Raw genomic sequence first — 22,270 nt, forward strand, 5'->3', positions numbered from 1 at the left:
GCACAGCAGGGGTTTTTGAGGGACAGAACTCTTGAGGGTCCCCACCTTTGAGGGTGGAGCTCAGGGTCAGGAACCATCAGAAACACAGCAAGGGAGAACCCCCCAGGGACTCAAACCTAATCAGAGCACCTGGGCCGCCCTTCACAAGGGGTTTGAGGTGGGACAATGTAACTCTTTGTCTCCCCTGAGGCCGCTGCCACATGGTGTCTTTGCCATAATTAATTTGTTATAAGTTTTTACCTCTGTAAAAGCCTCTCAACCAGTTCTGTGCTTCGATGAAACTCATGTTTATGTATATGGCTTTGTAAAAAGAGCTACATAAATAAGATAAATTTAGCTGCTGTGGGACTGTTCTTTCTCTAAGAAATTCTTTAAAGAATTTTCTTTTTTTTTTATTTCTTTATAATTTTCTTTATAATTTTCAACAACATTCTGGAAGGCATGAAGTCCAACTAATTCTCCTTTACAGGACAGATCAGATTCAGTTTGAACAGCTGATAGGTGAAGGTGTGGATCCAGTAAGAAAAATTAACAGTGCATTGTTACTAGGAATTTGAAGAAGTAGCCAAACAATTTACTGGGCAACCAGCTGTTTAAAGCCACTTTGCTACCTTGTGACTTCAAAAGGCTAATGGCATCCTAGTTAAAAAAATAATGGAAGAAGGAAAAAAAAGCTCCAAGGTGAATCACAAAGCAGTATTTTAGAGGACTTGAATAGGAACAGTTATAAAAATTAAAAATTATGGGCATGTGGCCCTTAATTTATGTGAATTTGAAGGTGATATGGAGAAAAGCCAACACAGCAGTTGTAAATAGAAGATATGCTTCAGTAGCCAGTGTGCTTCCCTGTCTCTGCAAGTGTATGCAAGGGAAGTCTCTCATTAAAGGCTCTCTAAGATATTAAATTTCAATGAAGTAAGGGAATGATCCATTGATTGAGAGATAAAACAGAAAAGATGTATTGGTTAGCTCAGCTGGAGAGGAGACAACATCAGTGAAGTCCAGTACAGGAGCAAGCAGCACAACGTACTGCTTATACACTGTGTAAGTTACTGTGTACACATGATACAGGAAGGAGCTTATTCATACTGTGGTGATTAATGTTTGATCCAATTCAGTGCAGAGGAATCTTAAATGGTGCACAAGAGAGGGCAACACATCAAAACCTCAAAAGCAGAAATAGAAATTATTGCAGAAGGAATTGGAAAACAGAGCAGGGAATATCAGCACGAGTTTGCAAGTCAGTGGCGCTCTCACATTTGGACCCTTCTTCCCCCTCTATTCATAAAGCTGTAGTATATCTGAATTAGGTGTCTAGAAGAAGGATTGAGATTATGGAGCAGTTTACATTCTGGAGAATCCCCACCTTAGGGCTCTCCAGGCTGGATAAATGAAGTGTGAATAAATGTATTTTTGAGTTTTGTCAGCCTTTACCACGGATACTTTTCCTGGATTGAAAATACAATAGTTTAACATGTGTCTTTACACAAACAAGCAAGCCCCTATCTCTAAAGAGTTTAGATATGATTTAAGAGTAAATTTTCAAGATGTGCAATTATTAAGCAATCTTGCATCAGACTTCTGGATCTTTAGCTGCTACTCTCACAGGATATGCCGCAGTTCTTCTGCTGAGGAAACCACACAAATACAGTGAGTCTTTTAAGATTATGAAAACTGATTCAAACACAGATGGTGCTAAATTGTAGTCACTACATGCATGGCTCAAGCCTCTAGCAGTTTTCTGGAAGTATCAAAAGCCCACCTTGCATCCTACCATTTTGGTTATTTTGTGTGAATTCGTGGCCTCGGATGAAGTGCTGTTTACATTAGAGTTCACCCTTTAATCAGAGACGAGCACATCAGAAAAATTAAGGACCTGTTTTTGCTAGAGTTGCCTTTGATGTTGGATTGCACAGAGCATGGGGCACTGATATGAGGGAGAAGAAATGGGCAGAAAGAAAATCTTCTAAGCAAAGCACTTTATTATAGTTAAGGACAAAACAAATGAAATCTTGGTCATTTTGCTGTTTCGTGGCTTTGCCTGAACTTATAGGAGATTGCTGCTTGAATTAAAGTATATTCTTCTCCCTGTTACTGCTTCATGCTTGGTTTTGTTCCATTAGGATGTTTGCATAACAACCTGCTCCACTGGCTGCTATCCAGGTAAATGCTTACATCTAGCAAATAGCAAAGCCACTTTCCCTTTAATAGTTAATACATGGAAGGTTGTGCAGAGACAGGAGGAGGAATTTAAATAATTGTAAACCATTTAAATACACGTGGAAAACGTGTGTAGTGTGGAAGATGAAGAGCAAAGGGCAGCTGCATCAAAGGGAGGGCATTTTGAGGGCTGGCTGTAGACCAGGACATTTGCAGGCTCAGATGCAGACCTGGTGAAGGCGTACCTTGACAAAGTGGAAGAAAGGAGGTAAATAGGCATATCTGGGTTCTACCAGCCTCTTTGATCCTTCCTGCTAGCAAAGATAGCTCTTTTGTGATGAGCAGAGTATGAGACCTTTAATGTTCACCAATAAGTCCCAGCTTTTTTGCTTCAGTGTCTTCAGTAAAAGCCTTTTAAATCAAAATTCTGCTCCTGTTTCAGCATGGTTGGAAATGGAACTTGCTAAAACCTGATGAATAGGTTCTACCAGCTTTCTTCGCTCCATGTTTGATTGATTTGGTTCCTTGCTTGTATAGCCTGTTTAATATCTCAGATACTAATTTCTTTTCTGTGTGTTGACATGCACTCTGCAGCACGTCTTCTGGTATTCAGCTTTTACACATATGATAAATGAACACTGTAATGTCAGGTATACTGAAAATCAATGCTGTTAATATGCAAACAAATAGCAGACCTGTAACCTCTCTAACACGAAAGCATCTCAGTAAACACAGGAATCAAAACCTTCATGATTTGGTGTTACCTTGTGAAATTTGCATTCAGAATGATAATTCAGGCTAATGGCTTCATGCTCCCATGGGGCAGTTGAAATAGATTCTGAAATGGCAGAAGAAAAGAGTATAGTAAATAAATGCAATGTGCTGTCAAAGAATATTTCTACATCAAACAAGTCTCTGAACCTTTTTGTGCTTCATAATCTGACCTTTTCTAGCTGCTCTGTTTTTTGCCAGAATGAGATCATGAAATGAAACACATTAGCTCCAAAATAAAAATAATAGTAATAATAATAAACCATTTATATAGCCACTAAAATTGTTAGAATATTGTGGAGGAAAATTCTATTAATTTACAGTAGGTTGGTGAGGGTAAAACACCCTTTGATTGCAGTTGCTAGGCAACCCTTTTCTGAACAGATGTAGGTACCATTCCTGTTTGTTTAACAACAGCCTTACTGGAGTCTGGCCACAAAATATGTTACAGCAGCAGCAGGGAATAGCAAAGGAGAACAATTTTAGCACTGTGGTGCTGAAATATCTTTCTCTTGCATCCTTCATGCATGAATAATACAAATGAGATTGCATGGAGAAAGCTTGACAGATTGGACAAAATAACAGGTTTTCACCTGTTGATCACAAAAGGCATTGTTAAAAAAAAAGTCATTATTCCCATTCTGCATGTGTGGAAATGGGACACAGAAATGTTAGATTTTCCATGGAAAGCTGCTATAACTGCACATTAAGCATCAACAAGGCTCAAAGCAGACCCCAGGTCTTCTCAGTCCCACACTCAGTGGTCTGTGTAGAATTCACACAATATATTTGCTCTCAGAGTAATGCACTCCAGCCAGTTATATAGGATAATTTTGTGGTATTTCTTTTACAGTAAGCATCATTAGTATTCAGGGCATTGTATCAGTGCTTAGAAAGACAATAACCAGAGTGTTTCAAGAAATGTGATCTATGCTTCTGTATAAACACTGGTGTAACATATGTTTTTGTCATTTATACTTAACTCCCAGAATGTGCTTACTTATGTTATTTACTTGTACAATTCAAAATTAACCTCATAAGTATATTTTATTCCAGACAAAGAGTGAGAGAGCAGTCTTTTTGGATGTCAATTGAAAATTCATGTTCAGGGTGTTAAAGTGTGGTGATTTCCTTCCAGAAGACCTCAGACTTAGAAGGCCAAATGCATGCAAAAACACTTTGCCATTGGGAGTGGTGAAAATAACAGTATTTTGCTGCTCTGTTGTGTGCCATATGTTCTGATGGCTTTTGGCATGAGCATGTGAATGAGGCAAAGAAAAGACGAAAAGGGTTCATCATCCCAACCGATTTTTAAACTACAAATAATTAAACTGTTATTTAGAGAATATGAGGTTAAATTACTGCAGTTGGTACTGAGTAAAAGGTATTATCTGTGATACTGTTCAGTTTGTCTTTTTAGTTTCCCAGGTTGTGAGCAGGCTTTTTTGTTTTTAAACCCTGGATATAGGAGGGAGTATCTGCCTTTTCTTTTGGGGAAAGAGAGTTTAGAGACAGGGATTCCTTTTGCTTAAAAGAAATAATGCTCTTTTCAGAAGAAACTAATCTGAGTCAGATGGTTTGAGCTTATGTAGCACATCCTGTATGCAGCTGTGGCTGCTTGTAGGAAAGCTGGGGTGTCCCTGGAGTGACATGGGCAGGGCACCCTTAGTTATTCTGAAAAGCGTCTGTTCCACAGCCCGGGAGGGAATGGGAGGCTGAGTGCTGGGGGAGAACTGGGGGCAGGAAGAAGTCCCCAAAGAGTTATTAATCTTATTTTCTTAATTAATCAGCTCATGGCAAACTTTCTTCCCAACTTTGCTGTCACTTCAGTAATTACATGTAATTTAGCTGAGGGTCCCTGAGGTGATAAATGTTTTCAGTACAGCGCAGACAGGCTGTATGGTGAGAGCTCTGGGGCTGTGGACAGCCCCATAAACAGGTCTGGGCTGCTGCATGGTGAAAGGATGGGGAACTTCTCAGGACTGAAGCCCAACAGGCAGAGAAAACACACGTGCCCAGAATTATTATTTGAGTTTCATGATGTCTATCATAATGCTAGCAGTTTTGTTTGTTTGCTTGCTTATTTTTTTCAAAAAAGGTAAACTAAATAAAACGTCTTTTCCTGGGAATTCAGATGTTTTGAAGTAGAAATTTTGTGTTGTGATAGGTATTTTTAACACTTACACAACTCCAGAGGAATGGATTTGAGCCTCTTAAATAAGTTTACACAATAATACCATCTGTATGCTCAAAAGTTAAATGCATGTTCTAAGAAGGAATGAGGTTTCCGTACAGCTGCAGCTTTGACAAAAGAAAATGTAATTTTATAAGGACCCAGATAAGGGTGAAAGAATGCTGCTTATTTACCTGCCCATCAAGTCATAATTATGCTTTCCTCACAACTAACAGTGCAGATGTTTTATAAACATAAATACGCGAATATTTATGAAAAAGGTCTTGCAACATATTTCGGTTCATAACAATCATAACCCCACTGTTTAAACCTTACAAGTGTTCTTCTAGTTTTTGTTGTGTAGAATACCTGTTGTTTGTTTTTTTCCCAGTGAATTAGTTCATCAGGTGGGGTTTAAGTGTTGTACTAATCACAAACAATGTTAGTGAAGATTAATTACATTCCTTTTGCATGTTGTGAATTTTCTTTTTTCTCCCCAGAAGAAAGATAAGAAGGAGTCTGAGGTTGGAGAAAATAATTGTGTATTTTAAAAAAAAATAATAAAAATACACATTTATATTTATGAGCAATTTTTCTTTAAATTGTCTTTGAATATATTTCAGTCATAAAGTTTAGAGGAATAATTCCATTATTTCCAAGAGGTGCTTTGGAGTTTCTCTCATCCCAACTATTGAAACCTCATGAAATGAACAGGTGTAGTGCCATCAAGAAAAGCATTACCTGTGGAGCACTCTTTGATACAGTTTTAGTATGGTTTAAAAGAAATGTTTGTACTTCAGTTGCTTGGTATGAATGGCAGTAACTTTCTTTTCAGTTTCATGAAACAGGGCAATACAGGATCTGAGGGTGTATTGTCTCTCTTCCTTTATACATGTACTTTACATTAATAATAATGAGTATAACACATGTGGGTTACAATTAGGCTATTTTGAAACAACTTTCAGTAATATTTTAGATGAATTCTCATTTAGTGCTTTAAGTGTGTTGAAAGGTACAGATGCCTTCAACCATGAGAAAAGGAAGGGAATTCTGCAGAAATAGACCATTTAGAGTACTTTATTCCAGTTGAGAATTAGATATTATATTAAAAAGACAAAAGCTAATCTTTCCTAATCTGTAAAAGTCATTACCACTTGACAACTGTTGGAGGGTTTGTATGAAATACACTAGAGGTCTCAATTCAGTTTCTAGAGCATAGATGTCTTTAAAGTACCACAAATATCCTAGAAATAATGGTATTTTAGCTCTTGTCTTTTGTTTTGCCTAGATGATCTATTTGTTTTGGATGTGGAGAGGGAAGCTGAATAATTTTGCTAAACCAGGCCTGTCTTTTGTTCAATAAGCAGCACACCTTGTGTTCTGGGATTGGAAAAAGAAGTGAAGAAGTGCTGAGGCAGCAATTGCAATCCTGTGTAATACAGAGCACAGGGAGTGTGACAGCGGTTTAGGAATAAAATAAAGTGATAAGTTAGTTTTGGACATTGGCTGCTCTGCTAATGTGCTATTTTATGTGACAGTAGTGGGTACATATATCTCTGTCCATGAAATTGTTCATTTCTTGCTTCACTGAAAGAAAGTTGAAATCATAACTTTTGTCAGTGTCAGCTTACTTTCATTAGCCTCATTCATAATGCAAAATATGCTCAGTCTGTGATATTTTATTTTTAAAAGATCTGTGGACATTTTCAGATTGCTTTTATTCATTTTTGTTTTCCTGGCTCCCAAATTTGTGACTATAAAGCATCTCCTATACAACTTCCTTCTGGTTCTAACTTGGCACTGTTTCTAATGCATAGTCGTCCTTTTTTGTTGGTTCTCATCTGAATCAATGTATGAAAACATGCTGCAGTCCATCTAGTCATGTGTTTCAACTAGCTATTTATTTCCAGTACCAGGCAATTTGTGTGTTTGCCCTTACTCTTCCATGAGGATTCCTTCTCCTGGAGCTGTGACTGTATTTTCTTTTCACTGTGCTGCAGTTTCAGGAGATTCTGAAAAACAGACAACAATACAGGAATATCACATACATTCTACTGAATACTGAAAACAGAGGAGGATAGGAGCACATCCATGCAGGACATGGATGAAAAAATCAAGAGTCCTTAAGACAGTCAAAAGGCAAATGTTGGTTATTTGGATATAACATGGGCAATTGATGTAGTCAGCACTGTTCAAAAGATAGAAGGGAAACACAAATTAAAGTGAACAAAATTTTAAAAATCTGTTAGGAAATAAATACCCTTAATTGACCTAAATCCTGGTCAGATAATTCAAATATAATTTTATAATTTTTAAATTAGATGGTGTACTCCACTGCAGCCAAATTTCTGCACCCAAACTGTCTCATCCTGTGAGGTTACCAGAATCTTTTGGATGTACTTTGTTGTTAAAAGGAATTTGTGTTTCTCTTCTGTGGACCAGCATAAAAATCTGTTTCTTTCTTGTTTCTATAGCTTTAGTCTGCAAACCTGTCAGTGTCACTGTGAGAGAATGATGCTCTTCATACAGTGTGGTCTTGAATGCAGTGTTTATTCAAATATGTGGAACAATCATGCCACCAGCCTTTCATTCTCATTTTCTAGTGGGGACATTTTAGAGAGCCCATGGAACCTGCAGTACAAGTGGCTGCGGTCATGGTTAAAGATGGCTGATGCTTTTTCTCACTCTTACCTCTCTTAGCATCAGAAACTAAATATATATATTTTTAAAAAAGTTTTCTGTTTTGCTTACATTTAAAAATGTACTAAATATAAGCCTATCTTGATTTGCCACCTGTTATCTACTGTTTCTCATAAGGAATGACAAATAAACTCATCTAATAAATGCTGAAGTAAGGATCCAGTGCAGCCAGGACCTAAATTGCTTTTGTGTACTGCAGTGGATAAAAATCTAGAAACAGAATTGAGTATTGATTTTCCTAATCTGTTTTGGTTTTGTATCAACAGACAATGCATACACATGCAGTACCCTTACCAAAAAAGCTGCTTTTTAGGTATTGAACTTTCTTATGTACTTATACATATGTACATGAAATATGCCAAGATCTCACCTCTCTCATTTGAAAATATTTTGCGTTGAGTCTACATTTATTTTGACATAGAAAACCCTAAAGCATTCCCTCAAAGTCATTACCATTCTTGCTACCATCACCAGGCTATAAAATTGTATCTTAGATTTTGCAAAGTCACTTACTTAAGTAATATTCTTTTGGTTTTAGGCCTGAATCTCAACTGGTGCTTTTATTTGTGTTTGATTTGATTTCTTCATGCAGAGTCTGGAGTGCTATGTGCATCTGCAAATGAACTGGGATTGCTAATGCAGAGATTTATAGGAGATTATTTATAGATTTTTTTTTTCCCTTCAACAAAGTACCAGAAATTAATGTAAAACTTCTCTTTACCTGCACTTAGGAGTATTTTCTAAGCACCTGTAAAGAAACTAACCAGAAAGGATGTGTTCTGGTCAGCAGATACTGTGTTTCTATATTCCCATAGTATATAGACTTGCTATAACCAAAGCTGTAGTCATGAATAACCTTGTCTTTTGGGGAAGTTAATTTTGAAATCCCTAACTTTGATTTTTTTTTTTTTACAATGGGACCTGCCAGCTCCAGTCAGGTTAGATGCTTTGCTCTGCTTAATTCTTGGTGGTGTCAGCTTAAGCTTTAAACAATTTTAAAACTGCTTCTGCTTGATTTTGCTTAATGAAAGCTGATGGAAAGTCTGCAAGATGAGAATGGTGTATTGAGAACAGTAGGTCAGCAGGTCTTTGCAGAGATAGACTGGCAGTGAGGTTGTGTGGGGAAATTTAAAGACAAAGAGACTCCAGGGACTGCTCTGCCTGAAATCTAAAGATCCCAAGCTAAGAACAGGCTTGAAGTTCAAGGAACTTTGGATTTCCTTTAAGTTTTCCAACACAAGCTTAGCTTTAATTTTTTATACCACTTCATTGTACTAAGCACGTGAGATAAAGCAAGATGCTTGCAGCTGGGTATGATTAGCATATATTTATGCCACTAATTTAACATTATGCAAATTTTATTCTCTCCTGGTTAGCTCATTGAGCACTGGATGTGAGTTGTCTCTCAGCAGTGTGAGCCTCCTCCTGTAATTGTTTCATACTCTTCAGGTGCAGAAATTAAACTTGCTCTGTCTTGTCACACTTTTTACCATGTTTCTTTAAACATTGTAATTACATGGAAAGAAAGTTTCTAAATGAGAAACACAAGTCCGACTGGTGATTATTTGGGGAAAAAAAAATAAAAATTCTCTGAAGGTTTCCGATTTACTGCCTTCCTGCAAAGGCTCAGGGACTTTGACTTTTGGGCCAGTCAGACTTGCAAGAATTTGTTTTTGTTTACAATGAGCTGAAGGTGGTTTATTTTGATCTCATATATGTGTAAATGAAGAAAACTTTGAATTTTGTTTGAGATTAAAACCAGTGTGACTCTGATGGTATCCAAACTCCTGATGTTTCTATAAGAGATGCGAGGAGCATGTGCTTCTGCTGGCCGGACCTGTGACCTGAGTGGCCATGGCTGGTGCCAGAACCACCTCCCACAGATTGCTGCATCCCCCTTGCCTTTTCCTTTTCAGCATGTGATTATGAACACATCCACTTACCAAACGTCTAAAAGGAGCTGAATCAGCTGCTGAAATACTGCTGACATTCTCTTTTCCTTCTATTCTAAATGGACAAACAGTGGCTTTAGTGGAGTGTCTTGTTATGAATTAATAGGTCGATGAGAGCTCCCATTATAGCCCTGCTCACAACTCAACCAGCACAATGGACAAAATCACAGGTTTCCAACATGAATTGTACAGCTCTGCACTCACAGAAAGTCTGGGGGTCTAAGGGAAGGCAGTGCTTTGCAGTGGTAAAAGATGCACTTTGCAGTTTTAAGAACAAAACAAAATAACAATCCCTTCCATTTAATAGAAAAAAGCCTGTGAGAAAATGGCCCCATGCTGAGCCCAGCTGTGATTTTGGTAGGTGGGGGGATGCGCAGGAGGGCAGGGCACTGTTTTTCCGCCAAAACCTTGACTGTGGGAGTTGCTCCATCTTCCCAGCTTTTGTTGGTAAGAAATGAAGACCAGCAGGGGATTTTGTGAAGTCAGCATGGTTGTGTTGCGGGGGCTTTCTCAGCTAGAGATGTTTTTGTTGGGAGCAGTTTTACTTCAGTTAATGTAGCTAAGCTGACTTGTTACTGCTGTTTTGTCAACAGGTGGTACCCAGACATAGGCTATCCATGGTTTCTTGGTTGGGAGAGCTAGTTTTTATCTTTCACTGACAGCATGGCTGTAGTGGTTCACTTTGTGTGATTAGCTTGTGGGGATTAGCCATAAGGAATACTGGCATGTGGCCTTTGGTTTTGACTAAGGTCCTCATGGTCAAAGGTAGCTGTAATTAACTGTGCAGTGTGAGTGTCTTCGCCTGTGGCAGGGATTATAATGTGTAACTCTAAGCACCAGGAACATCAGAGCTCTCAGGAGGAGTTTAGGAGATGTATCTTAGTTGCTGCCATTGCTTTTTAAATACTGTAAATTTGGTTGCAACATTTTCCTTTTTCAACCAGATTTAATTGGATCAGACCCTTTTCCTTGACTTGAATGTATTATTCCTATGCTTTCTATGTTAATGAAATTTGTTAGATATAGTGTCAACAGTGGCATTTTTGTCTCTGTGTGTGAGGCAAATACCTGTGAGGTCAGTCAGACTTCACACGTCCTGTGAGCAAAAGCAACATGACGGGAAGACAACAGTTGTGAGCAGAGGCCACTGTTTAGTGAAGTACCCTGGGAGATGAAAGGCAGTGTATAAATGTAAAATATTATAATTAGTGAGCACGATCATTGCCAAAAACCTCTTATGGTTCTCATTTGTAGGAATGTGTGCTGCTCTTTTAATTTAAAAAGTAATTCAGATAGCTTAATGAAGGCTTATTGGCTCACTGGGGAGAACCTGAGCTAAGGGGAACGTTAGAAGTACTTTTTGTCTGTTCTTAAAAAAAAAAAATATCAAACATTGTCTTGTAATGGTCAGGTGGTCCTACAAGGTTTTTTCTATATTTATTGAGCCCTCTTTGCTAGACACCCCTTTGTGTTGTGGTGTGCCCTCATGCAAAGATCCCCCAACTAACTTCAAATGCTCAAATATTTTTAAGATCATGATTTTTGTGAGACATTTATTATGTTTTTATGTTTGCAAACCATAAAACTAGGGTCTGTGCAGGTAGCTGGAAACCCAAAATTGAAGTAGTTCAACCCTTGCAGTGAAGCAGGAGAGAGCTGTGCATGCTAAGGTCAACCTGAAGTAGGAAAGCATCATGAGATGTGCGTAAGAAAGGTAGACTGAAATAACTTCTAAATCTTGGATTAATTTAATTCTTAGTTTTGGCTTATTTTGTAATTTTGTAGTGGGTTTTGATCTGCTAATGCTGGTGGACCTTTGCTGTTTCTAACTTTTACTTTGTTTTACCTTTTAGAAGCTATTAGGAAAAATGTATGTGTTTGGGGCAAGGACAAAATCAAGAGCCTTCTGTTGGTGCAGGAATATTTTTAACTTCCCTATGTTTTTTTATCATCATCAGCAATGTGGGTTTGGCTGGAAAAACTGGCCCAAGTTCTGTCTGCTCCTGGCCTCTCTTCTTTGTGCAGCAAGAAATGCTTACAGGTGACAAAGCACATATCAATCCTTATTCAGGAGCAACACTTTCACTTTAAAGGTGACACATAAGGAAGGCAGGTATTCTCTTCCACCACTCCAGCACCCGTAGTTCTTCTGAGGAGGAGCATTTTTCTAATTTTCTTTTGTAGTTTCAGCTTATATAATCACCTGTAACCAAATTCTGGTCATAAGTAATGTGCTAAACAGATATATGGCCATAAGCCTGGGAAGGATAATAAGGCTGTGGAGGCAGCACTTTTGCAGGTTGCATTATTTTTCTATCTTTTGTACTAAGTGGGCAAGGTAAAATGTGTAGAATTCTTCTTGCATTTAAAACATCTAAGTGTAATTTCCTAGTTTTAGCTTCTCTTTTGTAGAGGTGACACCAAAAGAGGAGGGAAAATAGAGAATATTGGATATATTGATAATATAAAAATGGAATGCATCTTTTCTTTCAATGTTATCTAGACTACAGCAAGGTCAGCAGGCCAGAACAGCTGGTATTACTGTACCTTTCCTGGCATTATTAAATGTTTTGCATACTGTTAATGTACCATCTGTTTAGCTGTTCAGTGATATAGTGACCAAAATGAAAAGACATTTGCACCAGCATCGTGTGTAATAGACTGCTGGAAGTAGAGCAGCTCCTAGTTGACTGCTTTGAGTAAGATCCCATGTTTATTCTGGTAAATTAATTACTTGGATAGTTACTGCCAGCCTTTTGGAAGATTACATGCCCAAGTTTTTAGGTGCTGAATGTTCAGCACATGTTGTATAGCTGGCACTGGCTTGCACGAGGGCCAGATTTTCAAAGGTCCTTGGATTTCACACAAGTGTTACACTAAGGCTGCATTCCCAAAAAACTGAATATCAATAAGAACTCATATTTGAAAAGTCTGAACTCTTGGAAGGAATTATTTTGTTGCTGAAAATAAAATGAAACAAGAGTTTGTTTCCTGGCAGTGTTTTAGAGGATGGGAAAATTCTGGCCTGGGAGTAGTGACAGAAAACTGTGTTTCTCTTGGTTGCTCCTTGAAAGTGTGAGAACTCAGAGAAAGCCTAAATCTTTTCAGGAGCAATGATCTCCCAAAATGAATTCTTATGCACAGACTGAAGGGAATCTGGCATATATGCAAAAAAAGGAAGGTAAACTCCATGTTTTTCTAAGGGTGTGGAAAATAAAATATGTTCTTTGTATTGTTTAGCCAAATGCAGAGATCGTTGTCCAGTGAGCGGGTAGATGCCCTGGACACAATCAAGGTCAGATGGGATGATTTGGGATGAAATGCTGTGGGTGTGGAATGGCAGCACCATTCACAGGTGTTACCCTGTACACTGATTGTGCAAGGACAAGCCAGGGTAGAATGTTCTGCGTCACGCAGCTCCTAATTCGCTATCGGTTCTCACTTTTCCCACACACAAACTGGTGTTTGATTGGCCTTAGCACTGAGAAATATTCACAAAAAAAAAGGCAACAGAGCCTTTATTTCACACACAGGTTCTGCAGTACCTCACCTGAACAGGGTGAGAGCAGCCCTGCTGAGGAGGACTTGGGGGAGCTGGTGGATGAGAGGCTGGAGATGAGCCATCCATGGGCACTCCCAGCCCAGAAAGCCAAACGTGTCCTGGGCTGCATCCAAAGCACTGTGGGCAGCAGGGCCAAGGAAGGGATTCTGCTGCTCTGCTCTGCTGAGATCCCACCTGGAACACTGCATCCAGCTCTGGGGTCTACAGCACAGGAAGGGCATGGACCTGTTGGATTGAGTCCAGAGGAGGGACACAAAGATGATTAGAGAAACAGAGCGTTTCTGTACAGAAAGGCAAAGAGAACTGGGATTGTTCAGCCTGGGGAAGAGTGGCCTTTGGGAGATTTCATTGTAGCCTTCCAGTGCCTAAAGGGAACCTAAGAAAGATAGACAGGTATATTTTCTAAGGGCATGTAGTGACAGGACAAGGGAGAATGTCTTTAAACTGACAGAGTAGATTTAGATTAGATATTAGGAAGAAATTCTCTGTTGTGAGGATGGTGAGGCACTGGAACACGTTTCCCAGAGAAGCTGTAAATGTCCCATCCCTGGCAGGCTGGATGGAGCTCTAAGCAATCTGGTCTAGTTGAAGATGTCCCTGCCCACATCAGGGTGGTTGGAATTAGATAATCTTTAAGGTCCCTTCCAAACCATTTTAGGATTCTGTGATTTAAGATAAGTGGTAATATTTCTGTAGTTAATAATAATATTTTCTTTTGGATAATGGCAATTTCATGACATCTAGACACAAAAATCATAATGTATTTAAAATGCTTTTGCGTTTCTTTGGACCAGTCAAGGGTAACTTTTTAATGACTTGTAATAAAGGTAAGTGCATGCTGGAGGTACTATAAAAATCCCAATTTTCTAATAGAACTGATAAACTTTGGTAATTGATGCCAATATTTTATTTTTCTATTTTATACTGAGATTAGCACTTGCAGACAGAGAGTTAAAGTTCATCATTTATGAATGCCAGAGGCACCAGTGGGCTGTGTTTACAAGCCTTTTAATGACTCTGGTAGGTGATGCCACATAAATATTCATTTTAATGACATGTATTGGTAGGCGAAAAAAATTGCAACTTGCGCTATATAGCTGTCTCTTAAAAATTAAATTAGCATATGGTAAATGATAGGCATTTTAAAGATGCTCCAAATAGTTTCATTACAGTCAGCTGGCAGTGATGGAATTGAAGAGTAATAAGGAGGAAAGAAAAAGCTTTCCTTCTGTGTGCAGACTGAAACCATGAATACATTGGTATCACATGTATAGGGTAAGTGGGAAGGGTCGGCTCATACCATCTGAAATTGCTGACAAATGTTAAAATCAGTCCTGTATGTTGTGTAAAGGCTTTAATCGTGTTGCTGACTACATCTCTTTCTGTGAAAGGGGACACATCTTGCCTTTGAGGACATTTACCTGGCTAGAAAAGGCTTGTTTCCAATTGTATGCAGAGCTGTGTGTCATCCCATTGCCGCAGACTGCAAGCTCGTGATAAGAGCTAATTGACTCGCAATTCCTTATTTGCATCACATTTTTGATTCCTGGAAATCAATGAGTACCCTGAAAGTCATGACATTGTAGAGGTCAGTGTGTGCACCCACATGCCAACAACTACAGAATTTGATTAGCTGAAATGGTGACAGGGTTTTTGTACATTTTTTAGCTTTGATATGAAACAGAGCCAGACAAGGTAGGTTTGGCTGAGAAGTGTTCGCTTATAATCTTTTTTTCTCTCTCATAAAATTGCCAGCAGTCTACTCGGGTGCCTTTAAAGCTTGTACTGCTGACATCAGTTGGAGTTTCAAGGGAAGAGATATGATGCTGAGGAAGCAAGTTTAATTATTTTTGACATTGGTCCTATGCTGGTTAAAGAATGTAGGATTTTCAGGACAAGTCTCGGAAAAGAAGATGGGCCACTGAGAAAGATGCTCTTATTGCAAAAACATGTGCTGAAAGCCTGAGGAGTAATTTTTGGTTCTCCAGAACAGCAACTATTGTTTCATACTAAGCAGGATCTCTAATGACAATTGATCTAGATTTTCAGGTTCTGCAAAGAATTTTTATTTATTTGTATAAATAAAAAACAGCCACTCTGAAAAACACAACCATCCCACATTAAGCTTAAAATTTGGAAGTGTGAATTAAAAATAATGCACTGTATGTACATCATCATAAATGGTCTTGATACCCCAGAAAAGGTTTCTCTAAGCAGATAATTTTCATTAGCAAGTTGCATGTGGGAAAGGTCAGTAATCCTTGCTCACACAGTGCCTCTAAATCGACCATGAGAATGCATGTTAACAGTAACATGTTTTTTGATAGGTAAAGGCCACTTTTTTATATCTTTTGTTGCTAATATGCTGAATGAGGTATTGAATTGAATGGCGGAGTCAGGAGGCAATGATGAAATAAAAGGAATTGACAAAAGGAAGGAAATTATACAGAGAATATGGAAATAAGTAGAAAACAAAAATCTGTGTGGAAATGGAAAATTATCAAGATGGCCACAATTAATTCAGACACTGGGAAAAGGAGGCTTCAGAAATCTGCTACTGGCTTTTTTGTTTCTGACTGCTTTAAACATGTGCAGTAGAAGAAAAATATTGCCAAATACAAGAAAGACTGAAAGAAAGGGAAAGGAAGGAAGGAAAGGAAGAAAGGAAGGAAGGAAGAAAGAAAAGAACCAACTAACCACTGGAAGTAGGTGCATCTGTGTCCTAAACAACAAAAGTCACACTCTTCCTGACTCCACTTCCCTGTCACCTGCAAGCAAATGAAATATGTACTAAAATGTCCAGTTATATGAGAATTGGTTCAGAAAGAGTAGCTAGAGTAAAATCTAAAATGAAGACAGGAAAAGAACAGAAATCATAAATAACAGAAAGTCGTGAAAGGGGTGCATAGTCTTTTCCAACCTTAATGATTTTATTATTTTATGAGATGTGGTGATAATATGTAAATTTTTACTATGTAAAAATTCTGTAGGGTTCTTAAAAAAAAAAAAAAAAAAAAAAAAGTTAATAATTATCTGAGATGTCCTGTGTGCTGTGTGGGACGGGTTGATAAGTTGGTAAGTTCCAGGCCTCACAGTAGTGCTGTAGGCTCAGGAGTGCTGGACTTCAGGTAGAATAAGTGCAGGCAAAGCACATGGGATGTCTGTGGGCAGAAGAAATGCTTCTTAGAGCTCACAAAGCCTCACCAAGAGTCAATAACTCTATAGGTTCACATATGCATGGTGACTGTTTAGCGTGTGCCAAGATATACTTTGTAATAGAACACTGATAACTTCATACTGCAGGGCAGCAATGATGGGCAGCACTTTAGAATTTCATTTGTTATTATTTTCTTTTACAAGAAAGTTAGACATAGATGTATACTTGAATTTCATTGTATCTGGAAGATTCTTCAGCCTGTGAGACCACATTATGAATAACTGTTTTCCCTGCCAGGCAGGGCAGGTGTGGCTTGAGACATCTCAGAAGAACATCCTGATCTGGTCTCTTTGCTATTCCTGTCTCCTTCTACTCTGTCTGCTACAATGCATGAGTTACACTATATCCTACTGAGGCACTAAAGCATGTGCATTAAACATTCCCTGGGTATTGTCTGTTTGTCAGATGTTTGGTTCTGTGAATCAAATACATGGTCTTACAGTTAGCTTGCAGTAGGGGTTTGTTTACATGGGCTGATTGAGTTGGCTTCTTAGTTTTGCAGATGTTGTATTGTATCATGGTGCTTGTTTTCCAAAATTAAGCAGTATTTTAAGAAAAGAAATGAAAAGAAGCTTCCAGAAGAGTTTGATTTAAAAATACTTCAAGAACCCCAAACTATTTGCCATTTCCTAAGGAGCTATGCTTATGTGTGCACTGTGCCAGAAAGCGGAAGGGGAAAAATGAAATGCTTTTCAGCTTTCAAATAAATGACTAATGTGCACATTAGAACAAGTCTTCCTGCATCTTAGGCATTTTCACTAGTTAAATTAATATGACTAGGAGTTTTATTTACCACTCAAAACTTTGCTCTTTAGAGATTGAAATTTACATATCAGTGTAACAGAAATTTCCTCAAAACTATTATGATTTTACTTACTAATTAGGAAAATCTTTTTAGTTGTTATGCAACATGCGTGTTAACAAAATATAAATAATCTTCATATCTCCCTTGTAATTTATGGATTTGATACAAAAATCTGAGTGTTCTCACCTTCTGATATATTACGTGCATATGGCAAAGAATGTCTCACGCTTTCTTGAGTTCTACATGTCCATGAAGTAGAGATGCCTTTTTGGTAGAGCTAGTGATTTTTATAAGCTCTTCATAAAAAAATTATAAAATACTATGTCAATTCTGATTTTCTTTTTAATGTGTAATACAGAGCTTTCAGGTTTTGGGTTGTTTTTTTTTTTAATTCCTTAAAGATTAAAGATTTTAAACAAACAGGGTTTTCCCTGTTCTGAACAGTAAAAAACAAAAATCTGAAAACTCATTTAATATGAGGCATTCTTACACTGGTAGAAATGCATAATAAAATGATGTTATAAAAGAGTTTGTAAGAAGATGTAAAATTATTTCAATAAATAGACTATCATGGCAGCAGGAGTAACAATTTATTTTATAGTTTCTTCTTTGTTGAAACAGTAGCATAAGTTATTTTTATTCAATAAAAAATGAAACCAAACTCCCTAAGACAGAAATTCTTTTGAAGCTGCTATATGTGTTAAAGAAAATGTTGTTAGCAGTAGTGAACCTCTGCATGGCTGTTGGTGCCATGTGGAACATACTGAGCTCTTGCAGGGGATGCCCAGCTCCAGCATGAAAACAGGGTCCCTGCCCTTGCATGTGTTTAGCTGAAGAGCTTCATCACAAAGTCAAAGCTCTTCAGGGTCAGTTCTGGTTGCTTTCAATGCACATGGAGAATCCTTCAGTCCCTGTTAAGTTGTGGCCCTGGGGAGAAAGAGAGGGAAAATGGTGTCTTGGGAAGGTACTCCCTTGCACTTCACTTCTTCCAGGTCCCTGCTGCTCAGCACTTTCCCACGGTACCTCCAGGGGTCCTACTTACTGGTGAAGAGGGTCAGCAGTGTTATTTACTGTGGGCTTTGCAGTATTTGGGATTTTTTTAATGAGTAAGTAATGTATAGCATAGTGTTGTTCTAGCTTTTGTTGATCTCTCTATCTGATCTTCACAAGGTTGGGGCATTTTGTGGGGAGGCAGAGAATGACAAAAATTTTCTAGCAGCAGAAAGGGGTGAGTAATATAAAGCCATCTGTAGTAATGAAGCATTCTGTAGCTTGAAGCCATCTGTAGCTTCTCTCTTGTGGTGGATGGATCTGTTAAGGAGACTTTTGGAGGACTAGGAAGCTAGAATGGATTTTAATTATTTATTTTCTTTGAATTGTGGTATGTGGTATTTGATGGTACATGCAATAATGAACAACTTTTTAGTGTGTTGCAGGTTGTTGTCTGACACTTTAAAAGGCACGTCAGGCCTTTTATACTGCAAGCATTTAGGAATAGCAGTGTTTGAAAATAGAGACTCTTATATTCTACTGCCTTCACAGAAGTGTTTCTTGCTTAAGGAAAGCAGATCAGAGGACGACAATTAGTGCAGCAGAAAAGAGAGTAAATACTTTGGTGTTAGCTGTTCAAATACTGTTATTTTGTGTTGGTCTTCTTTGAAAAAGCTTAATTTGGTGAAATTTGGAGGAGAAAGCACAGTAGGCAGTGAGTTGAGTGCTTTGCAGGGTACATCACTCAATAGAGGGAGGAGGACACCTGGGCTGCCTCACAAAGCTGGAGAAAACAGGTGCTGGCCTGACTGATGATGTTTCCTTCTCAGTGTTCTTGGTTTGCTTCTGCTTTTCCTGGTGTGCTGCTAGGAAGACTCAAGAAAGCACTTTTCATTGCCTTCATAAGAGAAGCCCTCTCTCCCCTCTCAGTGATATTATACAACCTCATTTTTAGCAGCTTACTAAAGCAAAGGTTTAGCCTCATCCTGAGATGCCAAAGATTCCTTCTGCCTTGTGGCTTCTGTAAGACACAGAGTTGGTCAAACTTTTTGGGTGACTGAAACGGTGTTCTAGTGCTGCAACAACATGGTGGGTCAAATTTCTCTGTGTGGAAACTCTAATTCTCTCCCTTCCAGTGGAGAGTTCATGTGGTTTTGAGAGTGAGAGACCAATGTGACAGGTTCAAATCTCATAAACCAGTGGTGATCTTTTTCGCAAGATATTTGTAATTTTGTGGTAGTTTTTCATCATATATTTTCTTTATCAGGTTCTTGAAACAAAAAGCATTTGAATCTGCAAGCCTTTACTCATTTCTTCAATCCTTTTAATTTAAGTTGATTTTCTCCCTATTCCAACTCTATTAAAGAAAAAATTGAAAAGATGTTTTTTGGCTACTGTTCATAAATGTACAGCAATCTACAGTGTTTCTTACTGAATAGAATTTGAATTCAAAATGCCTAAAAGATTAGTATTGGAGTCATGTAATCTTATCTCAAATATCCCTTTCTTTAATACAGGAGCTATTTCAACTTTTCTAATACTTAACCCTTTTGCCTTGTAAATAATGCATATGTGCTATGCCACTATTAAATATTCAGTCTCTTGTCTTCTATTTTTCTAATTCATATGCTTTTCCTGATTTGAAATGAAGAAGATTCTGGACATATTCCCCCAGGACAGGAAAACTGTTAGTGGAATTCAATACTCTCTCCTACAGAAATTCAAATATAATTTGAATGCATTAAAATTAATCTTAAAAGGCAGCATTCTTTGTGGCAAGGTATCAATAGGCATTTGCAACAAGTTAAGAAAGTATTTTTTATGTGCTAGAAGTTTGCTGTTAGCTTTCAACGGTCATAAAAAAAACCTCAGAAAATGACTTTCAGAAGTCATTTTGCGGTGTATTAGAATATCAATATAGCTCAAGTTTTACTTGTTGCAAATATGATTCTTGAGATCACTTTGCAAGCAAATGTACTGCATCCCGTGCTAGAGCATATACTGAAAAATGCGCTTCCTGGAGACTGCAAGGAGACAGCTTCAGTTTGGGGTGATTTCCAATGTGCTGCTGCATCTGAAAATTTACCACATCAACTCTGCTGGCTCCTCTTCTTTCCAAAGGGATGAACTGAGAGGCACTGTGCATCCCACAGTTGTGTATGGTGCTCTATAGGTAGTTTTCGTAAAACCATAATATTTTTGAAGGAAATGCTCTCTTGAGGCTCAGGCTAGCATACCATATATGCACAAGTAAATCTTGTGTAGCCCTTTCAAAGGCAACACAAATTGTGAGTAAAAATTACCTATCTGTGTAAAGATTGATAGAGTAGGCATCAAATTTTGTTCTGTAAAGATGCCAATAAAAATGGAAGGTGAGTCAAGCTGCTTTATACACACACACACACAAAACCCCAAGTGAAATAGATCTGAATGAATCCCTAAACTGCTCCAGATGTAGTAATACAAAATGATAATGCCATAGAAATGGAACAACATATCTGAGACAACGCTATGTATAATAGTAGTTTCCTGAATAAAATAGCAATAATGCCAGATTCTTATAGGCCATTATTCACCATCTAGAAGATAACTTTCTAAATATTTTCAGTTTACAGCATATAAATAAATCATAGAATAAAATAATTATATGTCAGACCATATGCTATCAAAGTATTTTACTGCATAAGGGGCCTTAGAGATCCTGTATCACTTAATCATTTCATAAATATGGGTTTTCATTGAATGTGAAATGTATACACAGTAAAGGCAAGTAATATGAATACTACCAAAGTGACACATCCTACACTAGTAAATAATCCAGATAACAGAATTTATATACTCAGGGAAACTTAACTGGCACATTTCGAGTTATACTGAGCAGTTACATTTGTAGCAGTGTAGTATGTCTCTTATTAGAGGTGCACTTCGACTCAATTTCTACCAGTTACAATTTATGAAGTTGAAGAGTGACTACTTTTAAGCTCAGTTTATTAATTCTTAGCTTAATATTTGGCAGCCTTGTTACTTTGCAACAGGGTCTAAATCCAAATTATTTATGGAGGTAGTTCAGGCACTGCAAGGGATCAGTTTTCATGAGCTCTGAGTTACTGAGGTTTGTGGATCAGCACACACTCAGTCATATACTTAGTAAGAGAGGAAAGCAGGGCAGTGACAAGGAAATAACTGTGGAAGAATGTGGCTCCCACCATGGTGCAATGGCAGTAGGAGTTGTATCAGACACAGAAAAAAACCAAACCAGCATCTTCATTTTTTAGAGGCAAAATCTTATTTTACAATCACAACTACTTTTGGTAAGGGTGTGAATGAATCCATGTGTTGGACCAAGAGTCCCACATGCCGTGTAATCTCAGTCCCAGTTATTTTAGGCTCTTTAACTGGGACTTCCAGAGAGAAATCAGAGCATCTGTGTTAGATACCTGCCTCATTTTACTGACTTTATGGTGTCAGGAAACCCATGTATCTAATTTAGTGCCATAACATTAGGTACTAATGTTATGGCACATTAGGTACTAAACCCCTCCTTCCTTTATATAGCCTAAGACCCAAACAGATAATCTACGCATACAGTGCCATGCCTTGATTCTGCCTTAATTTAATGAAATGGGTGTATTTAAAATGAAGGGATACCAGTTTGGCCCATATTGTTATGAGTAATGTAAGGTGGGCATTAACAAAAGCCTGTCTTTAAGGGGAATGCTGGTCTTTAGAGATGCAGGGAGAGGGCACAAAGGCTGCTCCCAGCTGGTCTGAAGGGGTGATCTGGTGTGTGTTCATTGCCCCTTGGTTTTGTCACAACCAGTATCTTGTTCAAATAGGTTTTCAAAGAAAATCAGAAAATGGGTCTATCTTAAGCTCCGGTGTTTCTTTTTTTGTCACCTTCCTTCAGAGGTGAGCTATAATTAAGATAAAAATAACAAAG

At 38.1% G+C, this 22,270-nt stretch overlaps 1 protein-coding gene across 2 annotated transcripts in view; it reads left to right on the forward strand.

The window, feature by feature from the left end:
* SMYD3 (SET and MYND domain containing 3) overlaps positions 1-22,270 on the forward strand; it is a 405,436-nt gene that overhangs the window by 154,047 nt on the left and 229,119 nt on the right. Inside the window, exon 1 of one of the 2 annotated variants that reach the window (XM_033512601.1) lies at positions 1,584-1,650. The exons of the other annotated variant lie outside the window; for it this stretch is intronic. The gene's annotated coding sequence lies outside the window, so the exon portion shown is untranslated. Of the gene's footprint in view, positions 1-1,583; positions 1,651-22,270 lie in introns of those variants that run through there. 2 annotated transcript variants of the gene reach the window in all.

This window comes from Parus major, chromosome 3 (assembly GCF_001522545.3).
Source record: "Parus major isolate Abel chromosome 3, Parus_major1.1, whole genome shotgun sequence".
Taxonomy (NCBI): domain Eukaryota; kingdom Metazoa; phylum Chordata; class Aves; order Passeriformes; family Paridae; genus Parus; species Parus major.